At 44.1% G+C, this 11,134-nt stretch overlaps 1 long non-coding RNA gene across 1 annotated transcript; it reads right to left on the minus strand.

Annotated features, from left to right (window-relative positions):
• Window positions 1–6,280: 6,280 nt before the first annotated feature.
• LOC310766289 lies at window positions 6,281–10,812 on the minus strand. Its single transcript, XR_014550021.1, has 2 exons — window positions 10,675–10,812; window positions 6,281–6,508 (listed from the first exon to the last, which is right to left on the minus strand). It is a non-coding gene; the product is annotated as an uncharacterized lncRNA (long non-coding RNA).
• Between the last annotated feature and the right edge of the window lie 322 nt (window positions 10,813–11,134).

Below are 11,134 nucleotides of genomic sequence, written 5' to 3' on the forward strand. Positions count from 1 at the left end.
GGGAGAAATTTCCTTCCTGCAACCCTGGAGAACTGCTGCCAGTGAATGTGGACAATACTGAGCCAACTGAACTCAGTATTGAGGTGCTTTCCTCTGTCCCAATCACAGCCCAGTAGCAATAGGTGGTGACCCACCAGGAACACTTAATTTTTGCTGCCTACTCTTGTTCATCCTGTCACCCCATTGATATTTATTTATTATTACATGTATATACACATGTATATATATACATGTATATAGGGACGCGGGTGGCGCTGTGGGTTAAACCACAGAGCCTAGGACTTGCCGATCAGAAGGTTGGTGGTTCGAATCCCTGCAACGGGGTGAGCTCCCGTTGCTCGGTCGCTGCTCCTGCCAACCAAGCAGTTTGAAAGCACATCAAAGTGCAAGTAGATAAATAGGTACCGCTCCAGCGGGAAGGTAAACGGCATTTCTGTGCGCTGCTCTGGTTCGCCAGAAGCGGCTTAGTCATGCGGGCCACATGACCCGGAAGCTGTACGCCGGCTCCCTCGGCCAATAAAGCGAGATGAGCGCCGCAACCCCAGAGTTGGCCACGACTGGACCTAATGGTCAGGGGTCCCTTTACCTTTACCCCACATTTTTTCTTCAGCGAACTCGTTGTGGTGTCCATGGTTCTTCCCTTTTCCATATTATCCTCACAACAACTAGGCTGACAGGCAGTGACTGTTCCAAGGTCACCTAGTGACCTTCATGGCTGAGTGGAAATTTGGACTCTGGTCTCCCCAGGCCCTAGTCCATCACTCTGACCACGGCACCGGCAGGCACATTTAGTACGTCTGTTCGTTTGCTCTTTTTCCCTCTTCTCCAGAGAGACATGCCCTTTGCCTGTCCATATTCTTTTGCTAGACATCTCCTGTATAATAACTCCTCTTTTTCATGAGCCTTTCTCGCTCCTTTCCTTATTAGTGCTTTCACATCCCAAAATTAATCTGCTAGATAGCTTATTTCATTTGCAAGTACATTGCTTGTCTTTTGTCTTGCCTCCCCAGTGATATCTTGGTTGAATACTTCCTTTTTATAAGCTTCATTCTCAGTGTGCAGTTCGCAGATTCCCCATGGGGTTGTGGCCTATTGTTCCTAAAAAAGCACCTTTGAGCGGGGGCAGGGGAGGAATGATGCACGATTTGAACTGAGCCACCTCAAAATGATATTTGTATGCCAGGGAACTAAGAACAAAAACATAAGAAGAACCTGCTGGATCAGGCCAGTAGCACATCCAGACCAGCATCCTGTCTTCACCATGGTCAACCAGATATCTATAGGAACCTTACCTATGGGAGCCAGTGTGGTGTGGTGGTTAAGAAAGGTGGACTCGTAATCTGGTGAACCGGGTTCGCTTCCCCGCTCCTCCACATGCAGCTGCTGGGTGACCTTGGGCTAGTCACACTTCTCTGAAGTCTCTCAGCCCCACTCACCTCACAGAGTGTTTGTTGTGGGGGAGGAAGGGAAAGGAAATTGTGAGCCGCTTTGAGACTCCTTAAGGGGAGTGAAAGGTGGGATATCAAGAAGAAGAGAAGAAGAGTTTGGATTTGATATCCCACTTTATCACTACCCTAAGGAGTCTCAAAGCGGATATACAAGACAAGGTGGCAATCCTACTGTTTACCCTATTGCTTTCCCCTGGGGAAACCAGAGGTTGAGCTCTGAACTGGAACAAACAGCAATCGGGTTTTCCATGGATTGTCGTTTGTTCCGATTTAGCATCAAATAATGGGTTTTTATGGGGGGAAATGGCAGGGCAAAGGCAAAACGACTCAGACTTGCGCCTAGAAAACATGGGACAAGTGAGGAGGAGCCCAGAGTTTGATGCTGCACTGCATGAAGAATCTCTTCTCCTTTCTCAAGTTGTACGTTTCAGGTGGGGCTGAATAAGCACCCCTTTTTTGACTCCATCGTAGCCACACAGAACCCCTTTGGCCCCATGTCCTGTAAGAAAACTTACCTTCGGGCAGTGGGTGAGGGTGTCAGTAGCAGCAGAGTCATGAAGTGCTCCCAAGGCACTAGCAGAGGGTGGGTCTGGGACTGCCAGTTTCAGAATCCCTGGTGGGGAAAGGACACTAGCTATGTCATTCGTTGTCCCAAGGGGGATTCCTGAACTGGTATACCCTCGTCTATGCCAGGCAGGCAGGACAGGCTAGGAAGCTGCTTCTACAAAGCTGCCTTATGCTGATTCAGACCATTTAGTCTTCTAACTCAGTATTGTCCACACTGCAGTACAATTCCCAGGTCCCAATTCTTCTCAAGTGATGGCTATGTTTATTTTTTTTTTTTTTTTTTTAATAAACTTTATTGTTATTCCAATAGTTAAAAAGAAAAAAAGCACATACAAAATATTTCATCCATAGAAGCAGCAGAAAAGAAAACAAAACGAAGAAAAGAAAAAAGAACCAAGTTCAAAATCCATACCATCTAAGTACTGGATCATTACTTAGGTCTATAACATTCTCTGACTTCCCACCACCACGGCGCGAGCTGTATTTCAACAATATCTTCAGCAGTATCTATAATACCCGTTATCACTACCTCACAGTTTTTATATTATGCCTACTGAGAATTTAATGTTCCCTAAAGTTGTCTCCATATATACAAAAAATTTGTTCCACTCATTAATAAATTTGGTATTTTTCTGCTGCCTGATCTTCTGCGTCATTATTGCTAGTTCAGTGTACTCAGTTAACTTGGTTTGCCATTCTCTGATTGTTGGGATGTTAGGTGTTTTCCACTTCTTTGCTAACAGTATCCTAGCGGATACTGTTGCATACTGAAACAGGGTTTGGTCTTCTTTCCTGATTTCAGCCCCCACCATTCCTAGAAGGAATGCCTCAGGCTTTTTTGGGAAGGTGTACTTTAAAATCTTTTTTAGTTCCTCATAGACAGCGCCCCAGAACTTTTTCACCTCCTCGCATGTCCACCACATGTGGTGGAAGTCTCCCTCTTTCTTCCTACATTTCCAGCAGGTCTTATCCCCGGTTTTATACATCTTTGCTAGCTTTGTTGGGGTGATGTACCAACGGTACATCATCTTTTCTATGTTCTCTCGGAGTCCGACACAAGCTGTAAATTTCATGTCTTTGTTCCAGAGTTTTGTCCATCTTTCGTATTCTAGGGGATATCCCAAATCTATAGCCCACTTAATCATAACCTCTTTAACCTCCTCATCCATGGTGTCCCAATCTAATAGTTGGTTATACATTTTAGTTAAGAGTTTTGTATTCCCATCTAATATTTCCAGTTGATACTTGGATTTATTCTTACTCATTCCGACTTTTTTATGTTCATTCCAAAGGGCCCCTATTTGATGGTATTGTAGCCACCCCGATAATTTATCTTTTAGCTCTTCATAGGGCCTCAATTTCCAACCTTTATCGGAACTTATCAGAAGGTCTGTGTACGTCAATCTTTTGCCTTCCATATTTAATTTTTTATTGGCTAAAATATCTATGGGCGACAGCCACCAAGGGGTGTCTTTTTCTATTATCCTCTTGCATCTATTCCATACTTCTAACAGCGCCCCTCTTATTATATGGTTTGAAAAACCCCTATGGACCCTTCCCTTATCATGCCATAGGTACGCGTGCCACCCAAATCTGGCATTGAAGCCCTCCAGGTCAAGCAGGTCGGTGTTATCCAGAACTACCCATTCTTTAATCCAGCAGAGGCACGAAGCCTCATAGTATAGTTGTAGATTCGGTACCGCAAACCCCCCTCTTTTCCTTTTGTCGGTGAGCAGCTTAAATTTAATTCTGGCTCTTTTACCCTGCCAAATAAATCTTGACAGGGTCTTCTGCCAGTCCTTAAACATTGATGTACCTCTGACTACCGGGATATTTTGAAATAGGAATATCATTCTTGGAAGAATATTCATTTTAATGGCAGCCATTCTCCCCTCCCAAGAAAGCTGTAATCTATTCCAGCTGTCTAGATCTTTTTTGCACTCCCTCCAGATTCTATTATAATTGTCCTCCACTAGGTTTATATTTTTTGGGGATACCCAAATACCCAAATATTTAACCTTTTTTGTTATCTTTATCCCTGTTTCATCTTCGATCTTATTTTTTGAGTTCTCATCTACATTCTTTACCAGCATCTTGGTTTTAGTTTTATTTAGTTTGAACCCGGATAGTCTTCCAAAATCCTCCATTAACTCAATAACTTCATTTATTCCTTTTAAGGGGTCTTCTACTGAGATTATTAAATCGTCGGCGTATGCCTTTAGTTTATATTCTTTTGTGCCAATTTTGATCCCTCTTATTTCAGGCGTCTCTCTTATTTTATTCAGTATAACCTCCAGGACCATGATAAATAACAGGGGGGATAACGGACACCCCTGTCTTGTACCTTTTGTTATTGTAAACGAATCTGTTAGATTGCTATTGATGATCAGTTTTGCCCTTTGATCTGTGTAGATAGCTCTTATGCCCTCTAGGAATGGCCCTCTTATTCCTATCTTTTCCATCGCTTTTAATAGGAAGTTCCACGAAACATTATCAAAAGCCTTTTCGGCGTCTATAAAGATTAACGCAGCCGGGACATCATTCCTAAGTTCTAAGTATTCGATTATATTAACTACATGTCTCACATTATCCTTTAGTTGCCTTCCGGGCAGGAATCCGGCTTGGTCTTTGTTTATTATTTTGTTCAAACATTTCTTTAGTCTATTCGCCATTATCCCTGCAAAGATCTTATAATCATTATTAAGCAATGATATTGGCCTGTAGTTTTTTATGTCAAGTCTGTCCGAGTCTGCTTTAGGTATTACTGTAATGTGCGCCTCTCTCCACGAATCCGGAGGCTCCCCACCTTGCAGAATATTATTACTTACATTACATAGTATCGGGGCTAGTTGTTCCTCTAGTGTCTTATAATATTTTGAAGAAAGACCGTCTGGGCCTGGGGCCTTACCGGATTTCATATTCCTGATTACATACCTGACCTCTTCCACCGATATTGGATCGTTTAGAAATTCCTTTTCCTCCTCTGTCAATTGTGCCCCTCCATTCCTATCCAGGTACCTCCCTATCTCATTTATATCTTCATCTTCCTTCCCTTTGTATAGGACTTCATAAAACTGGAGGAACTTTGCTTTTATTTCACTGGGGTCTTCTATTATTTGGCCTTCCAATTTAATTTTGTTAATCACACTTTGTTTTTTCCTTTTTCTCAGTTGCCATGCCAATAGCTTGCCCGTTTTGTTTGCCGACTCAAAATACTTTTGTTTCATCTTTTTTATTCCCCATTCTATTTCTTCATTTAACAATGTTTCATGTTGGATTTGTAGAAATCTATAGGTTTGTTTGATCTTCTCATCCCCAGGGTTCCTTGTCAACTTCCCTTCTACGTTTTTTAGCTGTTTAATTATTTCTTCCTTCTTTGCCTCTCTTGTATTCTTTCTATGTTTGTTCTGCTGGATCAGGAAGCCTCTGAGTACTGCTTTACTTGCATCCCAGACAACATTGATTTTAGTTTCCCTATTCAGGTTCAGGTCAAAATATTCTTTTAAGGTGCTCTTTGCTTTATCGATGATCTCATCCTGATCCATTAAATAATCGTTCATTCTCCATCTATATGGTCCTAGTGATTTACACTTTATTTCCAGGAGAATTGAGTTATGGTCTGAGAACGTTCTGGGCTCTATTTCGCACTTCGCTGATCTTATCGTAAGCTCGCTGGAGATCCAAATCTGGTCTATTCTTCCCCAGCTTTGGTGTGGCCCCGAAAAGTGCGTAAATTGTCTTCCTGTTGGATTTTTTAAACCTCCAAATGTCAGTCTATGTTTAAATGATACTGTACCCCACTTTGAGATCGCTGTACAGTGAAAAGCAGGTAACAAAAGATTAACAAATAAATACACACACGTTGGGACGCGGGTGGCGCTGTGGGTTAAACCACAGAGCCTAGGACTTGCTGATCAGAAGTTTGGTGGTTCGAATCCCCACGATGGGGTGAGCTCCCGTTGCTCTGTCCCTGCTCCTGCCCACCTAGCAGTTCAAAAGCACGTCAAAGTGCACACAGATAAATAGGTACCGCTCCAGCGGGAAGGTAAACGGCATTTCCGTGCGTTGCTCTGGTTTGCCAGAAGCGGCTTAGTCATGCTGGCCACATGCCCCGGAAGCTGTATGCTGGCTCCCTCAGCCAATAAAGCGAGAAGAGCACCGCAACCCCAGAGTCGGTTATGACTGGACCTAATGGTCAGGGGTCCCTTTACCCTTTTTACACACATGTTCCGGTTAATTGTTCATGTGGGTCTTTTTAGCCTCACCCCCCCCCAAATCTGATTGCTCAAAATCCTTCAGGGGAGAGGGTGAAAAACGAAGTTCAGCTTTTCTACAGTCCAACTATCGATGCTCAAAAGTCGATTCAGAATCAGGCAGGAGGACTTTTGGAGTGCCTGGGAAGATGCTGGCAATCTTTGCACCCCCAGGATAAATGGAATGATTGCCGAGGGAACGAGGTGCCTCTTTCCGACTGACTGGTCTGCACCGCATTTCTAAAAAAAACAACACAACGCTGCACAATCATGGGTTATTTGTCTGCAATTTCCCTATCATTTCCCGACAAGTAATGGATAGCGTTATTTGACATCAATCTTCCAATTTGCGGTCGTAATGGACTCAAACCTGCCAAACGGAAAATGATCAAATCCTCCTTATCGCTGTTTTTGTAGCCTTACTCTGCATAACACCTGGTGGAATAAAAATGTGGCAAAGAGGGGCCTGTTCAGCATTCTGCGGGTGCCGCTCCTACTCTTGACACGCCACCGGTGCATTCCTTTTGTGCACTCATTGTTCTTGCTTGTGTTCCACCAGAGCAACTGAGGGGAACGTCCCGGGATTTCACAAACAGCCAGCTTATCAGTTCTGACTCTAATGCCTAATTGTTTCAAATGGGCAATGCAGCACAAGCGAGCGCTGCTTTCCCAACTTTTCCTCGGTTAAATTCAAGAATGCGTTTCCTCCGAGAAAGGCTTCGTTTGAATTCAGTTCCACGGTGCAAGATGCAGCTAGCTGTAAATATTCACAGGGATGCTCTTTTTGTATTCTTGGAATCATAGAATTGTAGAGTTGGAAGGGACCCCAAGGGTAATCTCGTCCAACCCTCTGCAATGCAGGAATCTCACCTAAAGCATCCATGACAGATGGCCATCCAGTCTCTGCTTAAAAACCTCCAAGGAAGGAAAATCCACAACCTCCTGAGGGAGACCTTTTCACTACCTATCAATAATTTTCAGCCTGTCACATGCTTCAAAGAAAATAATGTATATGCAGTTGTGCTTATATGTGTTTTTGCAAGGCAGTGGCTGGTAGGGCCATACTAGTAGTTTAGTAGTAGTAGTAGTAGTAGTAATAGTAGTAATACTCTGGGTACCTCCTAATTAAAAACAGGATAAAACATCAAACATTAAAAACTTCCCTAAACAGGGCTGCCTTCAGATGTCTTCTAAAAGTCAGATAGTTTTTTATTTCCTTGACATCTGATGGGAGGCCTTTCCACAGGGAGGGCACCACTACTGAGAAGGCCCTCTGCCTGGTTCCCTGTAACCTCACTTTTCACAGGGAGGGAACCGACAGAAGGCCCTCAGAGCTGGACCTCAGTGTCCGGGCAGAATGATGGGGGTGGAGACGCTCCTTCAGGTATACTGGACCAAGGCTGTTTAGGTCTTTAAAGGTCAGCACCAACACTTTGAATTGTGCTCGGAAACGTACTGGGAGCCAATGTAGGTCTCTCAGGACTGGTGTTATGTGGTCTTGGCAGCTGCTCCCAGTCACCAGTCTAGCTGCCACATTCTGGATTAGTTGTAATTTTCGGGTTACCTTTAAAGGTAGCTCAGTGGTGGAGCACCTGCTTTACATACAGAAGGTCCAAGGTTCAATCCCTGACATATCCGGGTAGGTCTGGGAATTGTTAGGATATTGATGTTCCGTTCCACCTTAATAGACATGTGGAATTGTTGTATGTCACATGTCTATTTACACTCCAGCACAGCTTGCTGGGAACTTCCGTTTGTGTGTATAGCTATTGCTGATGCTGCTTGCTCTTGGACACAAAAGGGAGAAGACATGTTTTTCCTTTGTCCTGATATACGCTGAATAAACTGCCTGCAGATGTGCTTTACACAGCCTCTCCCTGCCACTTCTGTTGTGCGTTTACTCTGCTGAGTTGCGTGCCCAGCTTCTGAAGCTTCTGAAGCTCTGGGTCACAGATTCATGCCGCACCAAGGACTGGAGTTCGACCGGCACGTGGCCGGTGGGCTGGAGCCAGCTGGGGGCTTGCCAGTTGCCCCCGGTTCCTTAGCAGCATCCCAACAGGAATGTCCCCTGCCTGAAAGCCTGAACAGCCATTGCCTATTTTCCTATGGCCTTATGAGGGGATTCATTGCAGAGGTAAAGGCTCCCGTGCCTTCTGCGGATCAGAAAGTGTACATCACTTTTCTCTGCTGTGTCATTGTGACACAGAGCTGAGACCAACCGTACCTGCTGAAAATCCTTCTTCCCAATCATCAACCTCCTTTTCTGTCGCATCTGATATCTCCACAGGAAATTTACCTTCCAGCTGCTTTGGACCGCAGCTCCCTTCATTGGCCCTGCAGGCTGGGGGTGCATCGGTGGTGTAATATAAAACAACTGGAGATCACAATGTTGATGACATCTTCCCTGTATAGTGTTAGGAATTTGCCTTGGTGGGTCAGGTGCTGTGGATTAGCTCCACATGGAACACACTTACACTCTACAGTTCATAGAATTCCCTGGGAAGATGGATTGACCATTAAACCGCTCTGGGAATTGTAGCTCTGCGAGGGGAAGAGGGGCTTCCTAATAACTCCCAGCATCCTTAACAAACTATAGTTCTCAGGATTCTTTTGGGGAATCCTGTTTAAAGTGGCATCAATGTGCTTTAAATATGTAGCATGGATGTGGCCTCATTCCATCAGCACGAGGATTTACACTCGAGGAACAGAACTCCACCCCCCTCTCCTCCCCACTGATGACAACCAGTGACATCCCACCCTTGAGTTTTATGCTAAAGGTAAAGGGACCCCTGACCATTAGGTCCAGACGTGGTCGACTCTGGGGTTGTGGTGCTCATCTCGCTTTATTGGCCGAGGGACCCGGTGTACAGCTTCTGGGTCATGTGGCCAGCATGACTAAGCCGCTTCTGGCGAACCAGAGCAGCACACAGAGATGCCATTTACCTTCCCGCTGGAGCAGTACCTATTTATCTACTTGCACTGGTGTGCTTTCGAACTGCTAGGTTGGCAGGAGCAGGGACCGAGCAACGGCAGCTGGGGATTCAGACCGCCGACCTTCTGATTGGCAAGTCCTAGGCTCTGTGGTTTAACCCACAGCACCACCCACGTCCCTGAGTTTTATGCTATTCCTTACCAAAAAGGAAAGATGTGAAATTTTGCAATGGAGAGCTGGAACCTGTGGTCAAATGTTATTCCCAATCTTCCTGCTCCTAACGCCCCCCCTCCAAAAAACGCATCTGTTTCTGCAAGAAAACCCAAGAGTAGACAGCTTAATGGATTAAAGAAAAAAGCACAGTGTTTCCATTAATATAATTAGTTGCCTGTATGTTACGTCCTGTTGACAAGAGTTTTGCTTCTGTCAGACGTTTATTTATGATCATTGTTTATGTTTAGTGCTTGAGATGTAATGTCATTATAATTAGACTTCGGCACTCAAGTGACAATTAAAAAGGAAGCTATAAAGGTTTTGTTTAGAATCCCTTGACATTTGTTACAGAATAATGCATTTGTTATATAGTAATGCAATTGCTGGGTTGTAGCGCCTTCAGTCTAGTCATCGCAGGGGGAGAGGAATTAAACAGCACGAGCAAATGCCGAAGGAACATTTTCAATACACCTTCAAAAAACCAGGTTGGTCAGGGCTTTGTATATCAAACCTGGCCCAGTAGTTACAGCCACTGAGAGATTAAAACACAGAGATGACTATGCATTTAGGTTTTAGCAGAACCAGGGCAAACTAGGTTTAAGTATGCTATGTTTGATGTAGGACAATTGTATTTTCTCCTGCTGTTTCCGTCACCTTCAGTGGGGTCAGACTTTCCCCCCTAAAGCACCATCGTAACCCACTGCCACCTCACCTGCCAACCCACCATTCCTCAAACCAGTTGTTTTGCAACCTCGGAAATGTTCTTGCCATTAACGCATACTGTTTATGTTTCATTACCATAGGATTGCTGCATTCATTAGTACGTGTTAGCCTGTAAGCATTTAGGCACAAGTGCTAACACATGCCATGTTAATTTGTTCTTGTTTTCGCATCACAGCAATTATACCAGACCTTGGAAAGTCCAGAGGGTGATTAAAAATACATATATACAAAAAAATTAAGAAGATGGCTCCGAGCCAGGAATTTGTGCAAAGCTACAAAACAAAAGTTTTGTCAGAAGCCCAAGAGCTGGCTGATTAGTTCAATGAATGTATAAAATCAAGTTCCCCAGCTCCCCCCTTTAATAGATCCTTCTCTCATCAGTTCTCTATCTTCCCTGTTCTAATCCTTCTCTTTCCCTCAGCACTCTTTCATTTACCATCTTCTTAGGTTTTGGGATTACCATTTCTGCCTGATGCTTATTTTGCACCCATAAACGCTCTGCAATCAAATTGCCTGCCCCTTACTGTAGCACCCTTACCTACAGAAATTTCTTCTGAATGCTCAGTTTGCCATAGAATGTCACTCCTGTCCCTGGAATCTGTATGTTTTAAATCCCAGCCAAACTGCTGCTTTCCCTTCTTTCACAGGAACTGGACTGTAGACATTCTGAAAGCTATGCTCTCTAAGAACTTTAAATGTTCCATGTCATTACAGAGCTCAGCCAATCAGTGTCAGCAGCTCCACTAAATACAGACTGAACTGGATACTTCACTGAAGGCAATCAAAATAATGCTTGGTATAAAAATGTAATTCTCTCAGAGCAATCCTCTGATTTATTATTTCTGTTTATACGCAAAGAAACTGAATCTGAGAGGGTGACTTTTCAGAGCTGGCTGGAATTTGAATCTACCTCTCAAACCCCCTTCCCCTAGTGGCTTGGGAACACTCAACACAGAAGCAGCTCACAGGGTATGGCAGAGCTGCTACAGTAGCTTCCT

The sequence above is a fragment of the Podarcis filfolensis genome (genome assembly GCF_964270895.1).
Source record: "Podarcis filfolensis genome assembly, chromosome: 7".
Taxonomy (NCBI): domain Eukaryota; kingdom Metazoa; phylum Chordata; class Lepidosauria; order Squamata; family Lacertidae; genus Podarcis; species Podarcis filfolensis.